The sequence below is a fragment of the Micropterus dolomieu genome, linkage group LG20 (assembly GCF_021292245.1).
Source record: "Micropterus dolomieu isolate WLL.071019.BEF.003 ecotype Adirondacks linkage group LG20, ASM2129224v1, whole genome shotgun sequence".
NCBI classification, from domain to species: Eukaryota; Metazoa; Chordata; class Actinopteri; order Centrarchiformes; family Centrarchidae; genus Micropterus; species Micropterus dolomieu.
Window position 1 is genome coordinate 9,242,093 of NC_060169.1, and position 17,977 is coordinate 9,260,069.

At 39.3% G+C, this 17,977-nt stretch overlaps 1 protein-coding gene across 6 annotated transcripts in view; it reads left to right on the top strand.

Annotated features, from left to right (window-relative positions):
- The window catches only part of glceb (glucuronic acid epimerase b), a 67,406-nt gene that overhangs the window by 19,854 nt on the left and 29,575 nt on the right, over positions 1–17,977 (top strand). The window contains exons 1-2 of one of the 6 annotated variants that reach the window (XM_046032231.1): positions 9,494–9,689; positions 17,140–17,198. The gene's annotated coding sequence lies outside the window, so the exon portion shown is untranslated. The other 5 variants (XM_046032228.1, XM_046032229.1, XM_046032232.1 and 2 more) reach the window with 5 other exon arrangements.

Below are 17,977 nucleotides of genomic sequence, written 5' to 3' on the forward strand. Positions count from 1 at the left end.
AAGGTACAGAGGTCTTGACTTGTATTTTTCAGGTTGAATATGGAAGTCTAAGATGTTTTAAGAAAAGACTGGATTAAAGCCTGCCTTAAGGTCAAAAACCTTTTTTTTTTGTGACTTAAGGAAGGGAGTATTGCAAGAGACATGTAAGGCGAAATCTAATGTCAAAATTATGATTGATTTTCTTACCATGACACGAGTGCCGCTATTAAATCAACGTGTTTGTCTAAGAGTCGTAAGATAAAACGGTGTGAATTTGTCTTTAAATCTTACAGCAGGAACTTGCTGTTTCTGTAATTATTCCTGCAAAGGCTGGTGATCTAATCATTTCATTAGGATCCTGACCTTAGATTTCTCTGGAGAGAATTGAATGAAACTCTTTCTCTCCCACACAGAAATCCTCGCAAGGATTTCTACTCTGATTCCTGCCCCCTCTTTTTCCTCATAAGGAAACGGTATCTCTTCATACCCACACACTCATTACTGTTCCCCTCCCAGCAGAGGACAGAACGGAAAAAGAAAGTGTATCTTGAGTTTCCTCCTGATCAGACAGAGCTTCCTGTGCAGTTTGCAAAACACGGTGCACTGCGCCAGAGACATTTTAAGAGGAGACACACCAGTTTAAGAATCCCCAATCCAACTCTATAGGAAAGGAAAAAAACACCTAAAGACGCGACTCGGTTTTGGCCCGCCTTCCTCTGTTTTCCATCGCAGATGGTACCCCTTCAATGTAGCTGGTCATCATAGCAACGCCTCACAAAACTGCCGCGATGTTATGTTCAACGCGACCCACACCCGTGATCCACACACACCAGCTGTTTCTTGATTTAAGTTAAAACGTTTCAACTTTACTAACGTACAGAAATTGTAAAATATAAAGCATTCTGTTGCTGGCCTGTCTGGCGAGCGCAGTGATGATGCAGTTAATATTGATGATTCTCTCTCTCTTCAGTGTTGTCTTCAGTTTGTTTTTTTTATTGCCGCAAATCATCTGTCCTTAGACCAAGCCTTATTTTGCTGTGTAGTAAATGGTTAAATGATATAGCTCTCGGTATTCAGCAACAGCCGAGGTGGCAGTCATCCGATTGGACAACAGGGAAACCCCGCCAATGATATCGGGCACTTTTCTGCTCTGAGTTGAGGTTTTTTCAACTGGAGCCATTCCTAGCATCTAACGTGATGTGCCCAAGGCGCATTAGCAGTGTACAAAACACTTACTGCCTAGAGAAAACTGTATGCTGTCTGATCGCTGCTTAAAGACGCTGTTGTGCCAGGCGGTAATGCTGTAAATGTGGTGTGCATTTGAAAATTTCTGGAAGCAAGACAACTATATGCCTTATTTGAGTGTGACTGTTGTGATTAATGACCTGAAATATTTTGGTGTCCCACTTTCCTTTTCCTTGTTTCTATTTTCATCTCTCTAACTGTCTTTTCAGTCAGACGTCTTGACATTTTAAGAGCAAGACTCTGATAGAGGAAAAATGATATATGCATATGCAGAATTCTGAGAGAAGAATAACCTCTGCCTCTCTACTCTCTCAGAAGCCCTTTGTTCCCCTGTCTTTATTTCTTCATTCTGTCATATCTGCTGGAGATTGAGCGATATATACCATCAAAGCCTTTTTGAAGCTTCCCACTCTCTTCCAAAATCCTTTTGATTTCCGACAGCATGAGCTGCTTAATATTCCAAACTAGTCGGTGGCCTTTTCAGAGAACTAACAAGGTTCTGAAGATGCAAGTCTTGTCTTCATGTGAAAGGCAGCTGGGGCACAGCCCTCTGCTTTTTCAGAGCTCACTCCGAGGTGTGCTGCTAACAAGTTCAAAGCTGTTCGTCAGATACACAGAGGCCGGTAGGACTTGTTCTCGTGTCAGTGGTCTCTCTCTACTTTGTCTGCAAGAGTGCCCATCCTTTGTCTATTCAAAGACAAAATATGTGTTCATGTACTCCAAGTATGGCTTTTTATTTTATTTTGGTTTGTTTGGTTTGATTTGTTAAAAAAATATTCTTTGGTTTAAACAGATCTGCTCCATTTTAGAGCAGGGTACCCATTGGGGTCTTAAAAGTATGAAAAAAGTTAAATTTCATATTCCAAAAATAAGGCCTTAAAAGTATTCAATTTCGTTTACCAAGGTCTTAAATTTGTTCTTGTCCTTTCGTAGGATTAAATAAATGCCGTAACATCAAACACTTTTTATTTGTGTGACTTTATAATTTACTGCGTTTGGTGTGACTCTGATGTTATACGGCAGTACAGGTAACGTTACTGTTTACGTCAGTGTTCAGCTTTACGCACGAGCTCTGGCATCCAAGCTCTGGGCGAATCGGTCAGTTAGGAAAGAAAACAAAACGTCTGACAGGCTACTAACAAGCTAACGCTAGCTCGTTTTTAATTGGCATTTATCATGAATTGAAAGTACAATTAAAATTAAACATTTGTGTGCACAGTGGGGAAGCAATATCCAAAAACATGCTTCTTTTTAATTTTTAATGCAAATTCAGAAAGTATTCATTATGGGTCACTTGATAGGCACGCGGTCTTGTTACATTTCACCATTAGCAGTAAAAAGAAATACATGTTTTCCACCAGGGCAGTAAAATGTGAAGCTTAGCTGCTGATATGAGCTTCCCTGCTGTTACGTTTTATTGCCAATAATATTCATCAGCTGTCACACACACAAACACACACGCTTACTGTTTTATTTATTTATTTTATTTTAATTTTTAATATTTCCTTTTTTTTTAACACAAACACATATACGCTTTGATAACTTTATGCTTTAATTGTTTAATGAAATGTATGGGGCTGATTGTTCTTATGTTGTGTGTATATATATATGATGCTTTGGCAATGTTGTTGTTACATTCATGCCAGTAAAGCTAATTTGAATTGAATTGAGAGAGAGAGTAACTACATGAAGTTTACACCACAAGCAAAAGCCAGCGCTGGAGAATAAACCAATCCAACTAATGTTACATATTTTTCTACCAGTGCTGTAAACGTTTAGCTGGCTGATGCTTCCATGCTCTAAGCCAGGGGTTCTTAACCTTTCTGGCCTTTTTGAAGTTGAAAATATACCCCCACCTCCACGGGTCAGACAGAAAATGTTTTTTTGTAGTGAGAGGCGCCTTTTTAAATTGTTATCTTTTGGCAGTTCTGCGCGCTGTTAATGCGCCCTGGGCGCCTCGTGTTTTGGCACCTGCTGCGCCTTGTGTTTTTGAATGAGCGCAAGGAGTTGAACAAAATTCAACTCGTGTCTGATGTCAATCGCGTTTTTTTTCCAATTGTCCAAGCTAATGAATGGAGAGACAGGTAGTTGTGCTGACGGAAGTTCATAGTTGCTTGAATTGTCCGGAGACTGCAACTAACTGTTACTGACTCATCCTAAAATAAGCCTTAAACCAACCATCATTAAGACGAAGCTCCTGGACCAGCGGTGTCTCCCCTTTCTGAGAGTCTCATGTGCCCACACGGAGCTCTGCGTTTGGCAGATGTTTTTAGCAACAAAAGACACAGACCTGTGAGTTGTGATCAAGTTTCCGCTAATATGAGGCATACCACTTGCTGGCACTATAATCTTTGATTAAACTGACAGGACAGCTGATTCAGTGGTTGCCTAGCAACATTTAAAAACTGCCTCTCTTTTCTAAATTCAACCAAATGCGCCTCGTGTTTTTCGAACCTGCAAAGCGCTTTCTGCCTGATCGGAGCCGGAGTCTTCTTTGTCGTTTTACAGCGGTTGGTATTACCGCCACCTACTGGATAAAACAGTGCAAAATATTTACTGTGTTCTTACAGTGATTCCATTCACAACCATAGTCCGTCTAGTTATTTTTTTCTATTTTGTGACTATAGCAGCATTCTCGCAACCCCCAGGGAGGTCCCGACCCCCAGGTTAAGAACCACTGCTCTAAGCTAACGTTTTGGTTTTAGCTGATTGTCTCACTAACGTAACCGTAACCGGCAAAGCCAAACCACAGGCTGGAGAATAAGTAGGCAACATGAAATTAATCCATATTTCACACCACTGACAGGGGAAACATGTCAAGTCTCTCATGATTATGGCCAGCTAATAGCTAAAGCTATCAAACATCAGCTTTCTTTTGCATCGATAAAGTCTGACAAACTTATTTACCTGTCCAGCAAAAAACAGACAACTTCAGCACCACTTTGAAAACATCTGTTATAGTCTTTCATCTGGGAAAATCCACAACATGGGTGATTTCTGCCGTCAGCTGTTTGTATCTGTCCAGACTCGTCTGGCTTCATGGTATAAAGATCCACAGGCTGTCGGCTCTCGTGCTAAATAATGTGTGTGCTCCTTCATTTGTCCAAATGTCACTTCTCTTCTAATAAACCAGAAGACTACTAAGAGACTGTAAATTACTATTATTATTTCCTCTTCTTCTTCTTTGTATTCAATGTAGTGACGGGCGTCTACACTACCGGAATTATACAAGTAGAAGAAGAAAGCCGTGATGACGAAACACACTCTGTCGCGCTGTTTGTCCGTTGTCGGCTACGGTAGAAACATGACGACAAAATATAGCGAACTCCATAGGAGGGGGTGCCTGCAGTTATGTAGATAAAAATGGATTATTCTAAGGTAATAAAAACATAACGGTTCATTATGTAAGGTCTTTATGCACCACTGAAAACCTAGTTATGGATATTATATTGCATTTCTGTCAATAGATCCTCAGAAATATTACACACTGAACCTTTTAAGAGTTCTTAGTGCACAAATATTGGATTCATTTCATAGGTGTAATTTACGCTGGGGATACTGGGGACATGTCTCCATCACTTTTTTTGAAGCATTTGTTAAATATGTTTTGAAAAATGGCTTGAAACAAGATAAATAAACAAAAAATAATGAAAATACTTTATTTGCACAATAAGAAAACATGCAATGCCATTTAAATATAGAAGAAACAAATGTGCATTGTGTTTTCATGTGTTTTGAATTGTCATCTGAATCACTTTATAAAAATAAAGACAGTTATTCCCTAAATTATATATTATAATAATATATATATTTCAGCATTGAATATTTCATCAAAATAGTGTTAAAATATCTTCTTGTTCTTGTGAACCCAATATTGTAAATCGTGCATGTGAGCTAAGTGTATCGTCACACCCCTAATTTGAACCCCTTTGTCCCCACCACTTTTCAACACAAAGTGACATCCTTGATTCACACCCCAAAAGTGTGTTAAATATGAATGTATTACAATCAAATGTTTTATTAAAATTCATGTAACTTTGAAAATTATTTTCTTGGGCTTAAAATCCATACAGATTTTTCATTATACGGCAGTGAAGTTGGTATTAAATTTCATCCTAGCTGGTCTTAAAAAGGTCTTTACAAGTCTTAAATTTAACTTTGAGAATCCTGGGGGGGGGGTACCCTGTAGAGCTCAACCATTTAGTTGATTAATTGATTTATATGATTAACAGCAAATTAGTTGGCAGCTATTTTGATTAATTGTTTCAGTCACAATGTCCACATTCACTGGTTCCAGCTTCTCAAATTTGAAGGTTTGGGTGCTTTTGTCTGTTTGTGTAACTAAACTGAATGCCTTTAGTTTTTGGACTATTGGTCGCACAAAACAAGCAATTTGAAGACATCATTTTGGGCTAAACTAGACTAAACTATTAATCCATTATGCAAGAAAATAATCCGCATATTATAAATAATTTAAATAATTGTTAGTTGCAGCCCTACTCCATTACAAAAACTAGGTAAAGCCAAACATGATATGATGTGCTTCAACTCTAGGCTAGCACTAAAATAAATGTGGTAAATGAAGTTTCTTGTGGTGTGTAGGCTTTCGCATACTTTGAGATTATGAATAATTCTCGTGCCTTAACTGGTTTATAGCTGTTGCTGAAGTTGTGTGTGTGTATATTTATTTGCTGCTGACTTATTGCTAGAATATGATGGTATAGTATTTCCATCGCCAGCTTTTGCCTTCAAGCATGAAAGCAGAGTTCACTGCAGAGAGTACCACAGAGTCTTGACAGGCACCAAGGGTATTTACTCAGCTTCCAAAAACTTCCAAACTCTTATTTACTTTCATCCTCTTCCTCTTGCAAGCTTGCCTTTGCTGCCTCCCACTCCAAGACTTATCCTCTCATCCTGTTTCTTCAGTTTAGTGTTGGAGTGCAAAGCAGGAGTGGCTCTCAGACACTTTAGTTTCTCTGAGCTCTGTTTTGAACTGACTTTGTGCACTGACTCCACCTGCCTCCCACAGAGCCTGTTTGTGCTTGTTGCCTTTTGCTGTGTCACTCCAACACGATATTACTGTGATCTTATGACTGAAAAAAGTAGCTTAGAGCGCATATTTATTTAAAGAGTAACTAACTTATGATGATACGGGTGTGGAAGTCTGTAATTTATTAATTTTAGGGAATTCAAAAATGGAAAATTGTTTCTGCATGGGAAAGAAGAGAGCAAACCGTGGGTGAACAGCTGCACCCAGTCTGGATGCAAGTCTCTGCAACAGACCCACATTTCTTCACAGGCACAAAAAGGGAGCAACAGACCCCTTAAATATATGCAAAGCACCACTAAATAACATCAGAATTTACTGTCTATATTGCTGAACACTTGTGACAACCACGACGCATCTCTCAGCATGTGATGCAGGCCCACTGAAACCCTCTTTGTTTGCACAAATCCAGTGTGAAAATTTCCCTAATGTTTTGAGAGTTGCGAGAGGTTGGCATGGGGCCCATGCTTTGGGAGAATATCCCAAGCATTAGTGACTAGCTTGGGCCTCCAGGTTTGTGTCTTCTAAAGTGTGCTCATTGATTGAACTCTGGTTTAAAAATTAAATTACGTTGGCTGCAATAAGATGTTCGTAAAGCAGTCATTGGGGCTCTTCAGATCTTTTGTTTTGATTTTTGTTCTATGCAAAAAAATTTTATTTAATTAGACCAGTATTAACGTAGAAGTATTGTATTCTTTCATTGCAGTTTATAAGATGTCAAGAGTGCATATTTTAACCTTTGGTATAAAACATGATTGAATGAATATAAATTAGCACTTAAGAGTTTTCTGTTTTGTCTCCAATGACAAATTAAATCTTATAAATGTAGCTTTATGTTATGTTTTTATATCTCTGTGCACACACACACAAAACAAGTGGACCACACAATTGATTATGATGTGTCATAGATTCTGAAAGAATTCATTCTTTGCCATACAACAGTAAATTTATTATCTTTAGGTGTTGGACTGTTGGTTGGACAAAACCAGCAAAGTGAAGACATTCCACTTGGGTTGGAGAAATTGTAAATTTTTATTTATTCACTATTTTGTAACATTTTAGACTAGACTAATTAAAGTGTGAGGGGGGAGAATCTACAGTTTGGAATGGGAAATTAACTTTTTAAAATGTGAACATCATCCAGCCACTAACAGATAAATGTTCAAATTCACCAGACAGTGAATAATAACTCATTCATAGTAACTCAAGTAATCTTGTGTCCAGTATTTGGCTGTTGGCTTGTGCTAATTTCCCACCCTAAACTCAAATTGTAATGATGCCTTTAAAACTGACAGTTGTATTGAGTGTGTGTGTGTGTGTGTGTGTGTGTGTGTGTGTGTGTGTGTGTGAAATCTAATAAGAAGTGATCACATTTAATGAGTTCACTCCTGCGCTGCAAGCAGAAATCTCAATTAAACGAGCTCTTCACTTTGCAGACTCAGAATTCTTGGATATTGCTCTGGGCATCAGATGGTCAGTGACCACTGGCACCATGGTGGCACCATTGGTGCCATCATTCAATGTTTGGCCAGCCATTGGTTCCCCAGAGAAAATGGATGTATTATGAATACCCAACAGATGGGTCTCTGTCTCTCTTTTTACTCAGACTACACGTCCTAATAGATGGCTGCTTGTGTCAGGATGGCAGCAAATGAGGAGCGACTAAAATAATGAATGGCCTAATATTGTTCTCAGTCAAACTGCTGTAAAAGAAATGTTCTCAGCCTAATGTTCAAAATGTATTCACAGGAAACAGCCATTAAGTTGACGTTCATGATTCATATGCGAGGTGTCAACTCCTTGCTTTAAAAAAGGTCGATGAAATGAGACAATATGTAAAGGCTATGAAAATGGTGTCAGCGCAGTGCTAAGCCTTGAGAGCCACATGCTAAGCCACCTTGAGGAGGAACTGGAGTTCTTGGCTTTCACCACCCTTGATTACACATCCTTAAGAGATTATTTCTAAAACTCATACTTCAACTTTAGAAATTAAACTTCTTAGACATTCAGATATAACAATCTCTTGAAAAGGAAGCTCTTCATCATCCAGTCTCATGTAATTGCAATTTCTTTTGTTGTATTAGCAAATATGTTGTTTTGTTTTCTGCTGTAGTGATTAACTATAGTTTATACTACAGCCACAAGGTGCTCATTTCTGATAAAATATATATAAAGTAAAGTATTATATAGCATACTTTTCATCACAACACCTCAAACATAGTCCATCAACTCCTTTTTGCTTTTTTATTTTTTGGCAACACCCATTTTTGTATAAGCGTTTTTTTAAGGAAAGTTTTTTTTGTTGTTGTTGTTTTGTTTTTTTTAATAAAACCAGACCAAATTTTCAGATTCAGTATTTTAAACTTTGTTTTAAAAGATTTTTCTATATTCAGGGTTTCCTCCAGGACACTGGTTAGCAGAATTGGAAATAAATCCCCTGATGAACTAAATCAGACAGATCCTGAAGCATTACATCTCATTGTCAATGTAGTTATGATATCTAAATGGTCACCTCATTTATTAAATACACACAATACATACACAATAATACCCTAAGGGGGAAACTTATTTTTATTTTATACTTATTGACACTCTTATTAAGGGTGGTCCGATTGTTCGTCACCGATCATAATCGGCCGATAACAGCTTTAACTAGTTTGATCGGTGGTCGCTAAAAAGGGCGATAAGAAAAGCCGATCAGATGATGCAATACTCGCCAGACAAATTTTCAGCAGCAGCTAAAGTGGTTTCACTACGCGGTGAGACGGGGAAGAGCAGGCAGAGTGAAAACCGATGCATGCCGAACCGGGTTGGTGGCTGCTGTACAGAGCAGGGGGAACCGTATCTGAAAGTCCAGAGTGAGAGTCTGATCCGAGCAGGTCCAGAGCAGAATCTGGGAATAGTTTTGCCCGGCAAGGGTCCAGGCAGAGAGCAGATGGGAGGAGCGGTATTTCCGGTAGCAGAACAAAATCTAACACGTTATTATGCGAAATTAACTTTTAATTTTAATTATAGCGACAAAATGCTCTTCTTCTACAATCGACCTAATATAATTAGGCTTATTTAAATGTGTTAATTATGTTTTTGTTTATTTGTTTCCAGCCTACAGTTCACTGATTCATTTTAAAATGTGGGAAATTTGACTGTTTTGATCTGTAATGAAATTAAGCAATTGTAAAATTAATAAACGCCATAACTGCCACACTACTGCTGTGATCACTCAGTTTGAAGTGCTCCCACACAGCTGAGGGCTTCATTTAGTTTTCCCTTTGATGTGAACTAGAGCGTTAAGTTCACTGCTGTCGGCGGATTATCGAATGTCATAATTGAAAATCGAATGTGTACCTAACGGCCGAATATTCGGTCCAGCCCTACTAGACACTCAGCGCATCAGGCAGCGAGAGACTGATCCTTCAGTGTAAGTTTCCTTATTCCTGAAGAGAGGCGCCACTCAATCAGCTGACTGGCTCTCTGTCTCTCCGTTTTTGTTATGAAATGGAGACCTTTTGCTATGTTTCCGCCTCCCGTCCACATTAAAACGGCGAATCAGAAGGTGTTGTTTTTTTTTGTTTGTTTTTTTTTGTTTTTGTTTTTTTTGAAAACGCTGCTGACCCAGTGGACAAAAACAGTGGACTTAAAGGCAGGGTAGGCAAGTTGCTTCTGAAACACTTTTTGTCATATTTGTTGAAACTGTCTTTATACACCAATGCATATTAAAAAGTTAGGTGCTCTGAAAAAGAGAGTATAAAAATTGTCTGTCTGTAGTCCTCTCAGGGCTGCAGTAAACACAGCCACTCGTTTCATTTGGACCGAATGCAATGATTGGCTGGGTGACTGTCACGCTCCCTCGCTGCCATGGCTACCAGCCCTGCTGCTACAGGAGCTGCCCCCGTGCGCACATCCGGTCAGCTCGCTCAGACCTGACGAGCGAATCGGTCAGACCAGAGGTAGTATCTGCGTGGCTTTTCAACGACAGTGACTGACAACTGAGGAACACCAAGGGGCTGAAAAGTTACACCGTGGTGGCTTTATTTCTGCTGGACAGGTAATCTGGCTTTTATCATTTTGATGGTAATTTGTTACTTTCATCGCTAGCAAATGTAGCTATCTACTTAGCATAGAGCTAACTGTTGCTACGAGTGCAGGCTGGTGTAGGAGCCAGAGTAGAGTGAATTATATCTAGCTGTAGGTGAGCTAGATATTAGGTAAGACAATGTAGGTGTAGACTGCGCTGGTTTAGTTATTCACCATCTAGGTTTATTATACTATGTTTACACCTATCTTTACACCTTGTGTCTAATCTGTTTGTGTAATTATCTTGTGTCTGCAGGCGTTGTTTGACTATTACTCTTTTACAAATGATGTAGCTGTGTGTTTGTAGTTACGAGAAAGACATTTCAACATTAGTGTACATAAACAATGATGGCTAAAGGTCCCCAAGTATCTGTGTTTCTGGTATATAAGCTACCTATAATATAGTTCGACATTGTTCATAGCTAAACCTACTGGGTGAAAACCTTTTACTGTAATTGGTGTTATGCCATCACTTATTTTACCAGAAGTAAAAAATCCTGTATGTTTTATTTCTACTGCGCCCTCAGGTCACCTGCAGTCTTCCAACACCCTGTGCTTCTCACCAGTACACTGATCAGACCACGCTGGCTGGCCAGGATTACAACCACCGTGTCCACAGACCAGCCAGGAGAAAAGCTGATGACATAATTCAGTATGTTGCATTATGAGTACTCTTGTGCATTTTACTCAATACATTTATAAGTGATGAGTCAAAATATATTAAACAGTATGAGGAATACAGATAGATGGTGCTAATTTATTGTTACTGATTGCATTTTATGTGGAAATAGTTTACTAATTATTCTATAACAGAACAATGTCAGGTGTTAGAAACTTTTCACTAAGCTGATCCTCCTTTCTGTATTATCAGGTACAGCAAGGTGTACAACAAAAAGTCCAGGAAGTGGAGTTTGTACTCATTGAAGGTGGATAAAGACTACAGTTACATCGCAAACCGCAGTGCCATCGTCCTCCTCCTCCTCTGGTTGCCTACTACTGAGGAGATGCCTAGAAGCAGAACCAGGAGACCTGATGATCCCTGTCAACATGGGGTTCAGTCAGGTGTCCCTGCCCCAACTGCGTTGCTAGATACAGCAAAATATAAAACCAAAAAGTAATATGGTTGGTTTTGAAATGTGGTAATCATGTCAGTGAGGTGACTGTGATATATTTAATCATCTCCACAGCAGCGATACGATTCTACGAGTAAAGTCTGAACTGTCTTCATAATCAGTCGATACATCTGGACACACCTGGTCTCTTCCTGTATATACTTTTTATTGATGTTTTAAAAATGATCTATTTGTGATATAGGTTGTAGTTTTAGTAGTATATAATAACAATAAACAAGTGTTATACCACATTTGGATGTCATTATTTCAGACATAAGACATAAGTGTAGTTGCTTGATTGTTTATGCTGCAAGTGTAAAGAAAAGGCATTTATCATTTTCAATGTTTTATTTTAAAAAGAATGAAAATAATATCCAGAACAGGGAAAAATGTCTTTGTATTTTCTCTACCCTCCTGGGCATAAAAAGAAAACAATGTACAGGTATTCATTCACACAGTGGAGGGAATTATTTGTGTAGCAGTTGGTGACATTACATCTTACACCCTGCTAGGATTAAACCTCTGTATTGTCCTGGTGGATCAGGATAACCGTTGCATTTCTTCCAGAAGTGCACCACACTGCCACACTACAAACTGTCTGTATGCTGCCTGACTGAACTGTCTGTTACTCTGTCCTGGGTCTGGAAGGTCAGCCTTGTGTGGTGCATGGAAACACTGTAGTCTGGATGGTGTCCACAGTCCTCAGATTCTGGTCTGTAAAGGAATATATAGTTGTTAGAACCCCAAATTGGAAAGATCTGTGTAATAGGACCGAACATTCATCAACATGATCAGATATTTTTATTGAACAGGGGCAGGTTGTTCTCTAACAGGACTTCTGTGTCTACATTACACACCAGGTCAATGTACATGACACAGATGAGCCGATGGCTGAAGCAGAGCTGTAGTTAGTTGTTGTAATCAGTAAACGATAATAATAAAAAAAAAAAAAGTAATAACAATAGTGATGATTACATTTATAAAGCACTTTATTTTTTACAGTCAAAGGGCTTAGGGGGAAACACCAGAGAAACTTTTTAGACAAGTACACTGGGAGATAATAGAGTAATATTAAAATATATATGTATAGCTATACCTGTTTATATGCTGTTGTTGGAGCGTGAAGCTCGACGCAGGTCCTAGAAGATGTGCTCCTTGGCTTGCACCCCGTCCTGCCTCTTCGTCGTCGGACCCCGGCAGCCCCCCTCCACTGTTTCGCCTCGATCCCGGGCCTGTCCCGGTTTGTGCTTGGCTCTGGGGTGCAGTCCTCATCAGAGACAATAATGCTGTCACCATGGAAGCTCTAGCATGCAAAACAACGTACATGTTATGCATCTAACACGAAATACGTGTAGTGTAACTGATGGAAACGAGAAAATGTGTATCAGCCTGTTTTTAGCTTTGTTGAAATGTAAAATGTTACCGCAGCTGTTGGCACAGCTACCTGATGCTAACAGTTAGCTAGCCAGCTCGTTACTGATTAAAACTCGGTCTTTTTAAACCTATCCAATAATAACATGTTAGCTTGATAGTGAGCACTAACAGCCGGGTTAGTTGTTTATTTTCACAATGATAAAGTTAGATGTTTTCTTACCCCTGATGTGAGCCGCGGCGCGCAGCTCGTCACACTGTCCTCGTCCTCCTGCGGTGTCGGCAACGCGCGTTCACGTGTTTTGGGGGCGTGGCTTTGGAAGCAGGCCAGAAGGGAGGGGGTGGGAGTTTCTCTGTTGGATACTTTCAAAATCCAGTTTCTGGCTAGTTTCTCAAACTAACCTACACTGCCTTTAAAATAACTTAAAACGATGACACAGACAGACTCACATTTGGCTTTCTGATTCGGTCTCATCAGTCATGCAAAGCAAAACACGATGCTACTGACAGAGTTTTAGTTTCGGTACTTTTATTACAATATACTGTGTATTCTTCGTCTGTATTACTTTCTTCTTTCGCCAAATGTTCTGCAGCTGCGGAGTAGTCAATCTGCTTCGTGTTTACATCGGCTCGCACATGCCCAGTGTACCTGAACGGTCACTATATGTGCGTTTTCAGTGGTTTTAATATGGTCAGAGTTCAACTCTGATACGCAGCTAAAACGCTGCTGTGGACGGAGAAGATCGTATTCGTTATTAAACTGTTTAAAAAACGGTATTAGTGTGGATGTAGCCTCACATTACCCCACTCCTCTCATGTCAACCCTCTCGTTTTCCCTGGGATTCTTCCGTATTTTTCCGTTCTCACCTGCTATGCTCCCGTTTAAATGTATCCCTATAAATCTCCCGTATCTTTAACCTTTATAAAATCAAATAAAAACCTGCGGGCCGAATTTAAAGTGTTTGCTTCTCTCTCTGGTAAAGCCAGTGGCAGTAGGCCTATGTAAAAGATGTAGACTGTGCTTCTTGGACAAGGATTTAATGAATAAAAACAACCCACTAAAATAATATAAGGCCTATAGCCTGTAAACCATATGAAATTATAATGAATATAGTAACTATAAGTAATATTAACAATATACTAACAGTTTAATATGGGATTAACATTGTACTTTTATTTATTTTCAAATGTCATTGATGACAGTTTTGAATCCTTTCTGTAGCCCCCTCTCCTTCTCTCTGCTCCTCTCTCTCCCTCCTAAAGCCCACAGAACCTGCCTTAGCTTTCCAGAACAAAAAGCAGCTACTTCAGAGTTTATCATCGACTCAGGATGCCTGAGCTCCTTTATCTCCTAAATATTTTGGCTTCAGTCTTTTTTGTTGCAGTTTTTATAGCTGAAGTAAATTTATAAAGATGCTGTTTGTAGTTTATTCCACAGGAGTAATATAAGATGTTCCCCCTAACCAGGCAAAGGCTGCTATGATTTAAGTCTAAGACAGAGGGAGTGGAATTTGTTGCCTATGTTTCCTGGCAATAAAATAAACAGTTGTCATTTCATGATAATTTATCATCTGTTAATTTTAATACTTAATAGATTTTTTTTTTAGGACTAATTAAATAAATATACAGTATACTGTATAACGTGGTGATCGGTATCAGCCGATACTGCTTAAAAAATACTGATCGGAGCACCTGTAACTGATTTCTGATCGATAACCCTGATGGCATTTCTACACACTCAGTCACACTGCTTGTGTGATGGTCCTTTCTGGATTTACACAGATGCGTGTTATTTTGTATGTCTACACATAACTGTATAGGTAGGTATGTTATTCTTGACCGTCTGATTTTGGCTTCTGTACAAGTGCGTGCCTGTGCAGTGTCTCCAACTGAGTTTAAGCAAGTTCTATATTCAGAAAGAGGCGATATCTAGATGAAATTGTGCCTAGATGGCAGGAGTGGTGCAGGATAAGCTCCAGGAAGAATGAGCTTCTCTAGGCTGACGTTTACTCTCATTTTCTACTTCTCACCATCTGCCTGCAGCACACCTGCCTCAAAAAAGCATCAGTATGCCCATACAGTAGCCAGGGAATATTGATAAAGACTGCTGACATTTCTACTTCCTTTTCACTCTGGCTGGGCACAACATGTGTCATCATTTGGAAGAAGTCAGGTTACTAACAAACACACACACTTCCCCTTTTTGTTATCACAACGTAATGTTAGAAATAATTCATTAGAATATTATATAACATATTGGGGTACACTAAATCTGATAATGGACAAAAAGGCTGGAACGAGTTTTGCCATTAGCACTGTTACGTTTTTCACATTTGTCTTCAACCTGTAGTTGAGGCAGAATACCCTGAAGAACAACATTAAGTTTCAGATATTGATTTGGGATTAACTAATGAGGCTTTGACTTATTCTTAATTGGATTGTATTGTAATATAAGAGGCGGCGCGGTGATGCAGTGGTTAGCACTGTCTCCTCACAGCAAGAAGGTCGTGGGTTCAAACCCTGGTTGCCCCGGCCTTTCTGTGTGGAGTTTGCATGTCCTCCGCGTGGGTTCTCTCCAGGTGCTCCGGCTTCCTCCCACCATCCAAAGACGTGCAGGCTAGGTTAATTGGTGTCTCTAAAATTGTCCTTGGGTGTGAATGTGAGTGTGAATGGTTATTTGTCAATGTGTGGCCCTGCAATGGACTGGTGACCTGTCCAGGGTGTACCCCGTTTTTCGCCAGCTGGGATTGGCTCCAGCCCCCCGCGACCCTGTATGCAGGATAAGCGGTTGACGATGGATGGCTGTATTATAAGATGTTCCTGTTGTTTTGTCTGTTTCACCTTGTCTTATTCTTGGCTCTCTCTGTCTATTGTCTTTTTAAGCATTGCAAAACTGCAGTGGGCCATGCAATGACAGAAGGAGCCCAGCTAGTTTAATTTCTATAATATCTCTTTTAAATGCTTTGTCAATGAGAACAATTCATAAAAAGATCAATGCACTTTATTTGATGTGGCGATTTAGCACCTTCATTAGTTTAATAGCCTTTTTCAGCAGGGATAGGAATACATTGGTGAGATTAATTGCAGAGTAAAGTATCCATGTCAATCTCTGCATATTTGCACTGATGGATTAATTGTACATTAATGACCCTGCTGTCAGAAAGCCGATAAATTCATCATGGCTGCAACTACAAATATGTATTTGTTTCCTCGTCTTAATTTATAGAGCATCAGTGTCAGAGATTGATTTAAGGTTATAATTTGCCACATTGAAAAATAATTACAACCATTAATAATTTTGTTTCCCTCTGAAAATTTTTTATTGAAAAGCTGCTTAGCACGCAGGAACAATCGATCATAATTTACCTCCAGAAACATTTAGCCTGTTAAATGATTTCATGTGAAGAATGTGCAGCCTGTTTAGACCAAGATGGGCACAGTACTGAGAAATGTATCATTCTGCATGATTTTCAACTGATCAGCAACTGTAACTAATAAAACATGTCAGCCATGTGAATATTTAAGGTATGATGGACCAGCAACCTGTCCACTGTTTCAAACTTTCCCCAACTGCATGCTGGGATAAACCTGGACCAAACCTGCCATTATCCACCCTGCTGTGACTCAACCTGGCATTTGAAATTGATGGATGGAGTAACAAGGGGAATCTAGGGGTTGCAAGGTCGGGTAGAAAATAATACAACACAAAATTCTGCTACAAATGTTTATTTGTAGCAGAACTATTATCTTCTGTTCCTTGTGAACTACAGTATAGTTTTACCTCTTTAGACAAAAATGTATTCAAATAAAACAATCTGAGAAGAGAAAATGACTCCTCAACTCAACAGCTCCCAACTCATGGACATGCAACTTGTGAGGAGGAGGCATAGGTAGATATGGTTTCAAATTAAGGATCACAAGCAAAACAAGGGAATCACTGTTCTAGGGGCTGCTAGCTGGATATTTTCATTCCTTAATGACAAATGATAAGACTTCGGTAATCTCATCACTTTAAATCAAATCAAATGTAAAATGATAGTGGATACTTGATTTACAGATGCACATCTTTCACAAATGGAAAAGATAAACAAATTTAAACGGCATGAACAAAACCAGTGAACAACAATATCTTCATGCATGTTCGTGTACGTTTGTATATTTTCATATTTAGACAAATATGCAATATTAATGGTCTAAGTATAGAGGATGTTTTTCAAAATAACTGATATGTATGCATGTTTTATGTACCTTTCTTATAGATAACTTTAAGCCACAATAATTGAAATCCACTTTCTCCTCTGTCGTGTATAGGTGCTGAGGAAACTGCAGGCAGAAAGTACCAGAAGAACCAGTTGTGGAAAGACTTGGTGGTGAGTGTCGGCAGGATGTCCAGCGTGTTGGCCGTTTCTTTGTGAATGGATTAGAGGTCAGTATTGATATCATTGCAGTCCTCCATTCAGGGCAACATATATTCATATTCAAGGTACCCCATTATTAAGCATACACAGAACAAAAGTTATCATTTAGACGTCATTTTGCATAGATATTTTGTTCATGAGTGTTAGTACATAATTGTAGCACACGCTTACATTCTAGCAGAATGAAGAAGAGATTTATTGTAACTCTTCTCACATACTAAATAGTTGTGGTATAAAGATGCAAGTTATTTTTTTCCCTGTCAGGTGTTGCTTTGAATTCACCCTGATGCCTTCATAGTATCATAATCATATGTACACCCACAGTACATATGCACACACAGAAGCACACACACACACCATCTCAGCTCCACAGGAGCTAACATGCCTCACAGCTTCAGCCATAAGCTCAGCCTTTACAGAGAGTGTCAAGCCTCTATCTTACTTCACCCGTGGAAGAGAGCAGTGAAAATGTCAGGAGTTTAGTTAGGGCTACAACACCTGCATCTCGCGCATATGCCGGGGTTCTGCTCCAATAGCTCCCCAAGGGTGGCTCACGAGCACTCGCTTTTATTGCTGTGATGACTGCTTGTGATTTTTACGCCAGAGGACAGCAGGAGAAGAAAAACTACTCCATTCACCCATCCCTATGCTCACTGCTGCAGCAGTTTTGACATGTTGTAAATGTTGTTCATTCTGCAATGGGGACCAGGACAGAGATTAGCAGTGAGTTT